Here is a 14,580-nt window from a genome sequence, read left to right as displayed (position 1 = left end):
TCTCCTTATTTTCTCTCTCTTCATTTTCTTTCCTCACATTTTCTTTCTCAAAACATTTTTTCTCCCATTACACACCTTTTTCATTTTTTCATCATATTTTCTCTCTCATCATACTTTCTCTCATCAATCTCTCTCATCACACTCTCTCCTCATTTTCTCTATCACACTTTTCCTCTTTTCATTCTCTCCCATCACATTGTCTCTCCTCATTTTCTCTATCACACTTTTCCTCTTTTCATTCTCTCTCATTACACTATCTCTCATTTTCTCTTATCACACTTTCTCACTCTTCACTTTTTTCATCAAACTTTCTCTCTCAATACACTTTCTTTTTCACTCTTCTCTCTCATCATACTTTCTCTCTCTTTCTCTCTCCTCATTTTCTCTAATCACATTTTCTCTCTCATCATACTTTTTCTCTTCTCAATCTCTTCTATCATGTTCTCTCCCTTTATTTTTCTCTCATCACACTTTCTATCTCTTTATTTTTTCCATCACATTTTTTCTCTCATCACACTTTCTTTTTCATCATATTTTTCTCTCACATTGAACTTTTTCTCACATCTAATTTTTTTCTCTAAGGGTAAAAAAATATTTAAATTCATTTCGATTGAAAATATTTAACTAACCAAATATTATTTTTAAGAGTGATACTTAAACTTATACTCATTTCCATTCCATAATACTATGATACGTATTTTTATTTCGATTTCTATGAAATGACTCAACGTCACCTCAATTCTATATTTAATATTCTAGAGAAATACCTTTTGATAATAAAATAATAATAATAAATTTAAACAATTAAGAAGAATCCTACGTTGATTATTATATTTTTTCAGTAATTTATTTATGATAAAAATTAGAAGGATATCAATTTTTTTTATAAAAATGACATCTCACTCACTTTATTTTTTTAATGTTAAAAATATTTTTACTTTATATTATAGTAATTTTGATTAATTTTAATCAAAATATTATATATGCAGTGGTTCTAATTAAAATCATTATAACTGATCCTGTCCGAATGCTGAATCAATGGACGCTGGGCACGTGGTGCTCTCGGTTACTGATGTGGATCTTCGACTGGTTGCACGAAGCTCCGGCGTACCTGTACAGAAGTCGGGCCGGGAAGGGGTTCCCGGCGGCGACCCTCCGACGCTCAAGTCAGGTAACCAAATGGTGGAAAAAGTAGCTCCGAAGGTGTTTCGCGCGTACCTCCGGCGAAGTATGAGGCTCGTTATATAGAACGGTGGAAGGGTTCCTGTGTGTCCACCGAGGCACATACATGTCCGAAGCCCATACTTCGGTATGTGTCTGTCAGAAAACTTACCTGACGCCATACTGCTACAGTCTAATCACGTCTTCGATGGGACAACAGAACACCTCGTTGTCAGACTTGGAGTATGGCCTAGCCATAGAACTTGACGGCTGTCAGAAGATGTTCCTGTCCCCCTTTACCCACCGCCAGCCGGGACGTACGTCCGGCCGGCTGGACGGAGACCATCGTCCGGACGGCCCTCATCCCCTGCGCCGGCCGGGCGGCACGCCCCTCACGTCTCGCATGTCGCTTGCATTGATATGCTATTGGCGAGTGCCTTCCGCTCGGCTCTTAGACCTTGTTTCAACTGAGCGTCGGAACCCTGACCCCTGTCAGGGCACCTCTTACTGTTGGATGCTCCTCGGTTAGCCGATCGGTCTATCCTTTTCTTCCGAGTCCGGTCGGCTCATCCTCCTCCGGTGGACCCCCCCGGCCCTTTGATCTTCACGTGGCGTTGACCTCTTGCAATGGGGTCCCCTGCCTTGACCACCGGATCAATAACATATCTATAATTATAAACTCTATTATAAGTTGATTAAAATTATTTTAGATTCATAAATTACTTCAACACTATTATAATAATATTTTTTATTAAAATTATTACAACCGTATTAAATAATGTTAACCATCTTTCACTAAGACACCCTTTACGATGATTTGATCTATACTACTTATATAATACTTTTGATAAAAAAAAAAATAATATAATAATATTGAAGCAAGTTTTTAATAAGATACCTCTTTTTAAATTAATTTAAAGTAATTTTAACTAATTTATAATAGTTTAACTATCATTAATTAGAGTAATTTTGATTAATATTAGAGCTATTTAACCTATTTTAAAGTTTAGATTTCAGCGCCACCCCCCCTCTCTCTCTATATATATATATATATTTCTGTAAATTAAAAATAATATGCTGCGGACAAAGTCCGAGCGGACCGTTGCGGACATACCTTTCTGATCGGTCACCAGATCGATCAGGGAACTGATCATTTTCTGATCGGTCACCAGACCGATCAGGAGGTTCCCTGATCGGATTGGTGACCGATTAGGAAGACAAATCCGTAGCGATTCGCACGGCTTTATCCGCAGCATATCATTTATGTGTGTATATATATATATATATATATTTTCTCGGAAGAATCTTAATTATTTATATAATTATATTTATAACCATTATGAAAACGTAGTTAACATAAATGTTAGATGAATAAATTAAGTCTGTTTTATATCAATTATGATTTTATAGTTGATATAATATGATTCATTTAGTATTTAAAAGATTAATTAATGATCAGTCCACTCTTTCATTTAATATTAACTTTTTTTTGTTTTGTCACTATTAATTGGCTATGAATTTTCTATATGCTTTCCTAATTTTCTACTGTTGCTATCTAAAAATTTACTCCTGTTAAAATCTCTTTTTGCTCCAGTATCATAGATATTTAGGTTAAAATGTTAAGAAAGGGTGATGATGATAGCCTATAAGCGAGCAGCAGAAAATAATGATAGAGGTCTAGCACAACTCCATAGATAAGGGAATGGCCGGAGCAGAAGATCTAGTGGCTGCGGCTACTGGCGCTAAGTCAAGATGGTGGCGCCGACTCAGAGCAGAGGGAGACGACGACGATCGGAATCAAACCAAGAAGAAAGGGGTGGCAATAAATCGAAGCTAGGGCTCGGGTGTGGCTATTGTGCCACGACCTGGCCACGATGGTTGGACCCGGGGGAAGATAGCGGATCGAACGACGATCGAAGAAGGTGACGATCGACATCATTAAGCTAACAGTGTTGCCTCCCATGTCGGTGCGGGTCGCTACGTCGCCGATGAATCTTGCGCGGATGGCTGGCGATAGTGGCATCGACGTGCGGTGAGGCGAGATAGCAGAAGCTCAATGTCGGCGATACATCTAGGGCACGGGTGAGGGAGATGAGCGGAATCGAGTGAGAAGGAGGAGTCGACTATCAGGTGGAAAAAGGAAACCGCAGAGGAAGGAAAAAGGAAGGGACTGAGGAGGGGGGGGGCAGAATTAGGTTTTTATTTATATAATATGAACTTAGGTTTAGACAATCAAAACTTAAGTTTATTTCTCAATCAACTCCCATGTTTAGGTATTATTTCAAACAAGCTTTCTTACAGCCCAATAATTGATCCCTTTAAAATACGTCATACGAACTCCGAAAATTTTTTAGAAAATTCCTAAAAATTTCTAGAAATTCCATTAAGATTATTTCTCAAATAACCTTATTATTTTTATTATTATTATTTGATTGTCGTATTTTACATTATTAGAACTAATCTAATTTAGATAGGGATTTCTGATCTATATGCTATTATTATTTAAGCTCATTTAAGTCAATCTCAAACTTATTGATCAAAGTCAGGTCCATTTGATCAATCCAATACCTATTGGATTAAGTCTAACCCATTAGAACAAATCTAATCTTTGTCTTTGATCAAATCTGACTCATTAGGCAATTTGATCAAATTTAATCAAATCCAGCCTATTAGAACGAATCTGGTCTGATTTGGTTAGTCCAACCTAAGTGATCAAATCTTGACCCATTAATTCAATAATAAATTGATACAAACAAATCAACCAATAGTCTGACCCAGATCTAGATATTATTGAATTAATCTGGTCTATATAAATCAACTAATGATTTAAACTAAACCATGAGTTTGATTGTACGAAGGAGGTTAGTTTAATTTTTAATTAATTTAACTATAAATTAATTAAATATATATTTATTATAGTAATATTTCGCTAATTAATAAATGCATGTAATTAAAAATGAATCAAACATTTTCGTGTAAATGTTTGTTTTTCTTAATAACTCGAAAACGTTTTGTTTTTTTTTTTTAAATTTGGTTTAATAAAATCAAAAAATTTCTCAAAGCACGGTCCAATGGATGAACAGTAATATCACTGTTCGGCTTCTTTACCAGGCTTCCCGCTGCCGACATCTTCATGCAGGATGCCGACAGGATTGCCGATTCTTGCAGAGATCGTGGAAATTGCAACATCACGATTTCTCAGTTCCACGCAGTGAATTTCATGCTTTCAAAATTAATCGCTCTGATTGTAGTCTCTGATAGCAAGAAACATATATAAAATAAAACTTGTAATCGACTCATAGTGATCTCTTGAGACAAACTGGGTTACGGCTTGACGACGGAAGAGTGATCATAAAACTTAATCGAAAATCTCTCCTCAAAGTTCACGAATCAAAATCTCGTGCTGTCGGAATGTTCTTCACTTTGCTTGCGATCACCTCCTCTAATCCCCTACCTTCTGATTTCTTGGATGCATACATTTATAAGATGAAAGCATCAGTTTATAACTGATACTTTGAAGGTTGTTAATCGCATTATACGTTGAGGAAGATGAACCATCCTCAACGTAAACATTGCACATCTTTTGCAATGTAGTGATCTCCAACAGCTACTCTCTCTCTTTCTCTCTCTCTCTCTATATATATTTTTGTGCTGCGGTGCTTATGGTGCGGTGTCATGCGGTGCAGTCCACGTCAGTAGCGTCAAGCGCGTGAAACAAAAGAAATAAAAGGGCGTGAAAAAAACAAAAAAACGCAGCGAAAACCTAGCAGAAGTCATCTCCTCTTCGCGCTCCGCGAGCCACCTCCTCAACCCTAGCAGAAGCGCGGCGTCGCCACGAGCTCTCTCCCTCGCCGAGCTCTGCTCTCTCCCTCGCGAGCTCTCTCCCTCGCCGAGCGTTGCTCTTGTTGGGATTTTCGAGCCGCAAAAATCGCTTTTTGTGTTGCGAAAACCCCGAAATTCCCATGCCACCGGATCCGTGCGAAGATTAAAATTTTACTTTCGTGTACGAGTTTCTCTGACCTAGATCTACACTAGATCTACACGGAAAAAGAGATTACCCTTGATGCGATGCTCTTCGCTTATCCCGCTCGTCCAAGGTTGTCGGATCTCGAGAGTGTTCAAGTGGACACTCCTCTATACGTATCCACACGAACGATTAGGTGGAGAAGACCAAACAAAAGGTGTGCTAGCACCTTTGAAGGTCACGACAAGGAGGAAGAGAGGGAGAGAAGAAAGGTAGAGAGGAAGAAGAAGAAATCAATGAGAATCAATTCTCACTTGTAACTCCAAAAAACAAAAAAGTGGTCGGTCACCTTTTCATGAGAGGTTATATACTCCATGGGATTTCAAGAGCCACAACTCTTGATCTCTCTCATGAGGTGGCACACAAATGTGCTAGTCTTGATGATGTGGCACATCATCATTAGCCCACTTAATGTCAACTCACAAATGAGGTGGTAAATGATCAAGTCAAACTTGACCCTTCATCTTCCTCTCAAGTCAAGTCAAACTCGACCACTTCTCTCCCATGGTTGATCAAATCTAACCATTGGTTCAAGTTAATTTTAATTTAATGAATCTTTATTCATTGAATTAAATTGACTCAATGAGTGTAAGTCCAAATTAGACTCATTTAACACATGAACCAAATTGAGTCCAACTCAATTGGTTTAATTTGGATTACTCTTAATCCAATTTGGTTCATCACATGAACCTAATCCTCTTAGTTCATCATATGAACCTAATCTCCATCTAATTGCCCTTTGTGTGTGACCCTATAGGTTCTTGTAACGTTGGCAATGCTCCTAAACTCATTTAGAATCATAAGTAATGAGCGATATTTAGCAACACATCATTACTACCCAAGTTACAAGAATGTTGAGATCCAACATCACCTTGCGCCTAGGAGTATGCTGTCGTTCAGGAGTCCGTCTTTGTAGGCCATCAGATATAGTCTGATCGGCTCCATGAGTTCTCTGTCGCCTGTCAGACGATGGTGATCGACGACCACCACTTCGGGGAACGGGATGGGCGATCAGGGGAAGACTCCGACAATCTCTGGTATTGTGTGTGTCCGTCCGGTGGAATGAACAAAACATGGGCGTCCATTTCTTCTTTGGCCTGGGCCACTCGGCTGCTACCTCTTACACGTGGGACCTCCCATGGGGGGAGCGGATTGCTTCAGCCCTTGGTCCTCTTGGTGGTTGATGAGCTGTGTGAGGCTTCCACTCGACAGGAGGAACCCGCTCGGTTGGAGTTTCTTTTTTCCGGGCTGCTTGGGCTTCCTCCACGTTTATGTATTCGTTGGCCCGGTGTAGCATTTGGTCGTAGTCTCGAGGCGGCTTCCGAATGAGCGATCGGAAGAAATCCCCATCCACGAGGTCTTGTGTGAAGGCATTCATCATGGTCTCCGAGGTGGCCGTTGGAATGTCCATTGCCACTCTGTTGAACCGCTGGATGTAAGCTCGGAGCGATTCGCGGGCTTCCTGTTTGATGGCAAACAGACTAACACTGGTTTTTTGATAGCGCCGACTGCTTGCGAAATGGTGTTGGAAGGTCGTTCGGAAGTCTTTGAAGCTTGAGATAGATCCGTCCGGCAATCTACGAAACCACCGTTGAGCCGACCCAGAGAGGGTGGTGAGGAAAACCCGACACTTTACCCCATCTGTGTATTGATGCAGAGTTGCCGTGTTATCAAACTTGCCCAAATGATCATCCGGATCGGTGGTTCCATTGTATTAGCCAATTGTCGGAGGTACGTAGTGTTTGGGCAGAGGGTCTCGTAGGATAGCCTCTGAAAATTGGCGATTAATCCGCTCGGGAGATGAGTCCGCTCGGGGGGCCTTTCCTTTTCTGTCTTCTCGTCTAGGCATTTCATTCGAAGAAGATCCCCGATCTCTATTAGTTGCTGCGGCTTCGGGGGTGTGGAATAGGGCCCGATGAAATGCAACGGTGGCCTGTGGTGCTTCCGCTCGGCCACCGGGCGCTGACGTTGCTTGCTGCTCCGGCCGCTCGGCTGTTGCTTTCTATTTTTGCTCCACAAGCTTGGCGGCCCTCAACTCGATCAGAGCGTCGAGTTCCTCCGTGGAAAGCATCACCGTGTGTTGTCGTCCAGCCTCGTCCATTGTTTCCGTTTGGATGCAGGAGTGTTCCCACAGACGGCGCGAAATTGATCCTGTTCGAATGCTGAATCAACGGACGCTGGGCACGTGGCGCTCCCCGGCTGCTGACGTGGATCTTCGACTGGTTGCACGAACCTCCGGCGAACCTGCACAGAAGTCGGACCGGGAAGGGGTTCCCGGCGGCGACCCTCCGACGCTCAAGTCAGGCAAGCAAGCAGCGAAAAAAGTGGCTCCAAAGGTGTTGAACGTGCACCTCCGGCGAAGTATAAGGTTCTTTATATAGAGCGGTGAAAGAGCTCACGTACGTCCACCGAGGCGCATACGTGTCCGCAGCCCATACCTCGGTATGTGTCTGTCAGAAAGCTTACCTGACGCCATACCGCTACAGTCCAAGCACGCCTTCGATGGGACAACAGAACATCTCGTTGTCAGACTTGGAGTATGGACTAGCCATAGGACTTGACAGCTGTCATAAGATGTTCTTGTCCTTCTCTACCCACCACAGGCCGGGGCGTCCGTCCGGCCGGCTGGACAGGGAGTCCGTCCGTCCGACCCTCATCTTACGCGCCGGCCGAACGGCACTCACATCACTTCCGGCCTGCCGTTTGCATCGATATGCTGGGTAGATCCCTGGTAAGGTGCTGTGGGGACTGCTAGCGGTATGTCACCTTGTCTTCGGCCTTCCGCTCGGCTCTTCGCTACTGTTCAATTGAGCGTCAGAACCCCGACTTCTGTCAGGGCGCCTTTTGCCATCGGTTATTCACCGGTCGGCCGGCCGGGAGGTCGGCCCATCCTTCTCCGGTCGGCCACCTGGCCTTTTGACTCCCACGTGGCATTGACCCCTCAGAATGGGGGCCCCCTGTTCTAACCGCCGGATCACACATCATACTACGCCTTGAGTTAGCTTTGGCTAAATCACCCAAGACTTAGTATGATCGGTAGGTAACTAATTACCAATTACATCTCTATGCAACTCTTGTTTATAGGATCAAAATCCGCATTTATATTAAAACTTGAGTTAGCTTTGACTAAATCGCCCAAGAGTTAATATAAATGTGATTTTATCCTATCTTCCAACTATTGGATAAATGCCTACAGTTAAACTTGATTTAACTAGTTGTACTCAATCTAATTGAGTTTCTACTCACCCACGCGTTGATAGGCGGGACCAAGATTGTCCCTCCGCGCCCTACCAAGATAATATGCGTTGCTCTGCTTTGGCAGATTCAACAACAACATGTGATCGAGGTAGTGATGGGTATCACGGCATGGTAGGCGTTTCGAGTTGACGCGATTGAGATCTAATCTAATCGACGATGTGTATCATATACACGATTTAGATCTAATCTAATCGTTAAGACACTAATTAATTACTGTTCTAGCATGCATCACATACACACACACAAGCAATTAATTAAATTTTGTGATTAGTCATGGCCCTACTACGATCTTCTCAAGCCAATGAGAAGATCGGATTGTCAACCTAGGGGCAACAGCTTCTTCAAGCTCCTCCCTTTGACCGTTATGTGTTGCTCGCACCCTCCTCGTAACTCTGTCTCGAGTGGACCTTCCACCGCCTCATTTTGTACATTACAAAAAGGTGAAACTCGAGTTACTTTCGAGTCTAAAATTATTTACAACAAGAATATAAAGAGAGGCACGACGCGCAGGTCGCGTATCAAATATACAACACGCACAATCACAAAAATGGCACGCAGACCATATTATGAATTACAACACATTTTTCATCCAATCAAATTGGGGTTTTGGGCCATGACCAACACAAAATTATACATAATTATAAATTATGTATTATTTATAAATTTCTGTAATTTTATTACTGTTTTAATGATTTTATGAATCGCAACTTCCCGGCGGTCCCGTTTAACGGTTTTCGGGCGCGATCGCGGGACAATGGCCCTTGCGGGGTTAGGGGCAGCACCCCTTCTCATGAAATGAGTCTCACGAGTGTCCCACGACGATCTTACAGTGTCCTAAGCCACTGTCCCAAAATGATTCGGGCGAGACCTTGCCGTTTCGGAAGGTTTTTCTCAGTAGCCGAAGCCTACAAGTGTCCAAACACTTGTTGCTTCGCCTCTACGAGAAAAATATTCATAAAATGCATAAAAAACATAAAATCACAGAAACTTACAGAACCTTAATTTTTCATAAAAATTAAAATAAAGCACGTACACACTTCGCACATGGCTTTAATACTACTGTTGGGATTTTCGGGCCGTAAAAATCGCTTTTTGCGTTGCGGAAACCCCGAAATTCCCATGCCACCGGATCCGTGCGAAGATTAAAATTTTACTTTCGTGTACGAGTTTCTCTGACCTAGATCTACACTAGATCTACAAGGAAAAAGAGATTACCCTTGATACGATGCCCTTCGCTTATCCCGCTCGTCCAAGATTGCCGGATCTCGAGAGTGTTCAAGTGGACACTCCTCTATACGTATCTACATGAACGATTAGGTGGAGAAGACCAAACAAAAGGTGTGCTAGCACCTTTGAAGGTCATGGCAAGGAGGAAGAGAGGGAGAGAAGAAAGGTAGAGAGGAAGAAGAAGAAATCAATGAGAATCAATTCTCACTTGTAACTCTAAAAAAAAAAAGTGGCCGGCCACCTTTTCATGAGAGGTTATATACTCCATGGGATTTCAAGAGTCACAACTCTTGATCTCCATCATGAGGTGGCACACACATGTGCTAGTCTTGATGATGTGGCACATCATCATTAGCCCACTTAATGTCAACTCATAAATGAGGTGGCAAATGGTCAAGTCAAACTTGACCCTTCATCTTCTTCTCAAGTCAAGTCAAACTTGACAACTTCTCTCCCATGGTTGATCAAATCTAACCATTGGTTCAAGTCAATTTTAATTTAATGAATCTCTATTCATTGACTTAAATTGACTCAATGAGTCTAAGTCCAAATTAGACTCATTTAACACATGAACCAAATTGAGTCCAACTCAATTGGTTTAATTTGGATTACTCTTAATCCAATTTGGTTCATCACATGAACCTAATCCTCTTGGTTCATCATATGAACCTAATCTCCATTTAATTGCCCTTTGTGTGTGACCCTATATGTTCTTGTAATATTGACAATGCTCCTAAACCCATTTAGAAGCATAAGTAATGAGCGGTATCTAGCAACACATCATTACTATCTAAGTTACAAGAATGTTGAGATCTAACATCACCTTGTGACTACTAATTGTACTCACTCAATTAAATGAGCTCAATATCTCATATTGACTCATTTGGGCATGTCATGCACTTAGTGGTCTCGCTCTATCAAGAATAATGATGTCATTCCCGTCATATAGGAGGGATAAATCCCATCTACATCACTCACATCCCTCCGTATAATTTGTTACATACCCAATAATCGCCTTTATAGTCCACCAAGTTACGGGTGACGTTTGACGAAGCCAAAGTATGTAACTCCTTATGTAGGGAACCATAGTGACGTCATGTCCAAGGACTCATAGTCATACTAATAGGCACATGAGAAAGTATATGACACTCATATAACGATCCATGATACTTTCTCATGGCGGGTCATTCAGTATACATTCTCCAATGCATACCCATGTGTCAACTTGATATCTCTATATCCATGACTTGTGAGATCAAGTCATCGAGTTGACCTACATGCTAGTCTCGTTGCATTAACATTGTTCCTGAATATTAATACTTGACTAGGAATGATTAAGAGTAGTGTTCCCTATATCATCTCACTATCGATTCAACCAATCGATTGATATAGGTAAGAACCTTCTACTCAATGACGCTATTATATTTAGTTATTTGGCATCAATACAAGTAAGTATAATAACCAAAATAAATACTTTTATATACATAGAAATATGATACAATGAGTCCATACAACAATCATCAAATGATGGGCTCTAGGGCTCTAACTAACAGCTCTCTCCCTCACGAGCTCTCTCCCTCGCCGAGCTTTGTTCTCTCCCTCGCCGAGCACTGCTCTCTCCCTTGCCGAGCACTACTCTCTCCTGTTGGTTGCTACTCGGAAAACCTAGAGGTTCCACTGTACAAAAATTTTGTACAAAGGTCTGAACCTTTTCCTAGCTACCATGTGTTCTTTTAAATTAAATTTTGGATCGCCTGCGGAACTTAACACGTTTGATCCAAAACTTAATCTATTCGTTCTTTTAGGTTTTGACTTGGGTCTCCTGCGGAACTTAACACGTTCGACCCAAATCACCTTAAGTTATTAATTCCATTAAATATTAATTTCCATAATTGGTTCCCAGTACTGACGTGGCGAGGCACATGGCCTTCTTGGATATGGGAGCAACCACCACCGACTAGACAAAACCTTTTATGGAAAGCTAATATTTAATTTCCTAAAATAACTTTAGGTTAACCGAAAAGAACAATCAAATCACAAGGAAAAAGAAAACAAAAGAACACAACATCGAAAAACATATTCGAAATACTAGAATCGCATGCCTCTTGTATTTGGTATTATTTCCAAAAATAACTAGTATGATGCGGAAAGAAAAAAATACTAGTTATACCTTTTAGAAAAACCTCTTGATCTTCTACCGTATTCCGCTTCTAACATTGGACGTTGTGTGGGCAACGATCTTCCGAGATGAGAAACCACCAAAGCACCTTCTCCTTTCTTCAAATTTCGGCCAAGCACAAAGCTTCCAAAAGATGAAGATCTTTTCCACCAACCAAGCTCCAAGGGATACAAGCTTTCTCTTCTTCTTCTTCTTCTTCTCCAAGTAGTATCTGGCCACCACAAGAGCTCCAAGCCAATAGAGAAGGTTCGGCCACCACCAAGAGGAAGAGAGGTTGGTCGGCCACAACACCAAGGAAAAGAGGAAGAAAAATAGAATAGAGTCGTTAGCCTTGAAGCCTCCTCTACCCCCTCTTTTATAATCCTTGGTCTTGGCAAATAAGGAAATTTAATTAAAAAACTTCCTTAATTCTTTTGCCATGAAAAGGAAAATTTTATTTAATTAAAAACAATTTTCCTTTTCTCAATTTACATGGCCGGCCACATCAAAGCTACAAACAAGGAGAGTTTTAATTAATTAAAATTCCTAATTTGTCTCCAGAAATTTATAAAATTTCTTCAATAATTTAATCCCTTCATGATTGGTTTATAAAAAGGAAATTTAATAAATTAAAATCTTTCTTTTAAACATGTAGATAAAAAGAAAGTTATCTCTAAAAATTAAAATCTCTTTTAATCTACAAATAAGGAAAGATATCAAATCTTTTCTCAATCTTTTGTAGAAACTAATAAAAGAGAATTATTAATTTTTAAACTTTCTTTTAAATCATGAACATGGTTAAAAAGGAAAGTTTTCTTAAAATTTAAAATCCTCCTTTAATCAACAAATAAGGAAAGATTTCAAATTTTAAACTCTCTTTTAAACATGTAGATGATTTACAAATAAGGAAAGTTTTTACCAAAAATTAAAACCATCCTTTTAATCTACAAATAAGGAAAGAGATTAATCTCTTCTCTTAATCTTTTGTAGAATGTTATAAAAGGAAATTTTTAATTTTTAAACTCTCTTTTAAAATCATGATATCCACATAAGAAATAATTTTAATAAAAATCCTTTTAATATTCTAGTGGTCGGCCACCTAAGCTTGGGACCCAAGCTTTGGCCGGCCACCTACATGACTCATCCACTTGGTCTTGGCCGGCCCTAGCTTGGGTTCCAAGTTAGCTTGGCCGACCCCATTGGATGGGTAAGAAGGTGGGTATGCGGTGGGTATAAATCTCTATATACTAGAGGCTACGATAGGGACCGAGAGGAGGAATTGGTTTTGGTCTCCCGATGAAATTAAGCATCCCGTGTTCGCCCCGAACACACAACTTAATTTCATCAATAATAATTCATTCCACTAAAGAACTATTATTGAACTACCGCACCAATCCCAAATTATATTTTGGGCTCCTTCTTATTATGAGTGTGTTAGTCTCCCTGTGTTTAAGATAACAAATGTCCATTAATTAAGTAAGTTACTGACAACTCACTTAATTAATATCTAGCTCCAAGAGTAGTACCACTCAACTTCATCGTCATGTCGGACTAAGTCCACCTGCAGGGTTTAACATGACAATCCTTATGAGCTCCTCTTGGGGACATTCTCAACCTAGATCACTAGGACACAGTTTCCTTCTATAATCAACAACACACACTATAAGTGATATCATTTCCCAACTTATCGGGCTTATTGATTCATCGAACTAAATCTCACCCATTGATAAATTAAAGAAATAAATATCAAATATATGTGCTTGTTATTATATTAGGATTAAGAGCACACACTTCCATAATAACTGAGGTCTTTGTTTCTTTATAAAGTCAGTATAAAAGAAACGACCTCTAATGGTCCTACTCAATACACTCTAAGTGTACTAGTGTAATTATATAGTTAAGATAAACTAATACCTAATTACACTACGACCTTCCAATGGTTTGTTCCTTTCCATCATGGTCGTGAGCTACTGTTTATAATTTATAAGGTACTAATAACATGATCCTCTGTGTGTGACACCACACACCATGTTATCTACAATATAAATTAATTGAACAACTACATTTATCATAAATGTAGATATTTGACCAATGTAATTCTTATTTCTAGATAAATGTTTATACCAAAAGCTAGGCTTTTAGTATACACTCTAACATCTCCCTCGTCGAGCGCTGCTCTCTCCCTTGCGAGCTCTCTCCCTCGCCGAGCTCTGCTCTCTCCCTCGCCGAGCGCTGCTCTCTCCCTCGCCGAGCGTTGCTCTCTCCCTCGCGAGCTCTCTCCCTCGTCGAGCTCTGCTCTCTCCTCTCCGCGAGTCGTCTCCTCTCTGTGAACCCTAGTAGAAGCAGCGCCGACGCCTCCCTCTCCGAACCTAGGAACCGAAGCCCCTCTCTCGCTGAAGCTCAGACGCGTTGCTACCTCTGCCCACGCCACGATCAGCCGCCCACACCAAATTGCACGGCTAGGTTTTTGCCTGGAAAATCCTTCTCCGGTAAAAAAAAACTTCCGTGTCGGTACTTTGTTTGCTCTATTATCTGTTCATCGCTATGAAAATTAAACTATACATTAGCTTTATACATTATAAGAAAATGCTAATTTGAAAGTCCTATAGAAACAATGCAAGGTGTATTGTTTGCTATGATTCAAGTAATATCAACCTGAATAGTGCTACATTTAACTTATAGTTGTATTCTTGACATTTGATTCCATATTTAACTTAGCTGATGTTCTATTAGGACAAGATATATGTGTGCC

The sequence above is a fragment of the Zingiber officinale genome, chromosome 6B, assembly GCF_018446385.1.
Source record: "Zingiber officinale cultivar Zhangliang chromosome 6B, Zo_v1.1, whole genome shotgun sequence".
Lineage (NCBI taxonomy): Eukaryota > Viridiplantae > Streptophyta > Magnoliopsida > Zingiberales > Zingiberaceae > Zingiber > Zingiber officinale.
The sequence above is the reverse complement of the archived record's forward strand: the minus strand, read 5'-3'. Positions refer to the sequence as shown.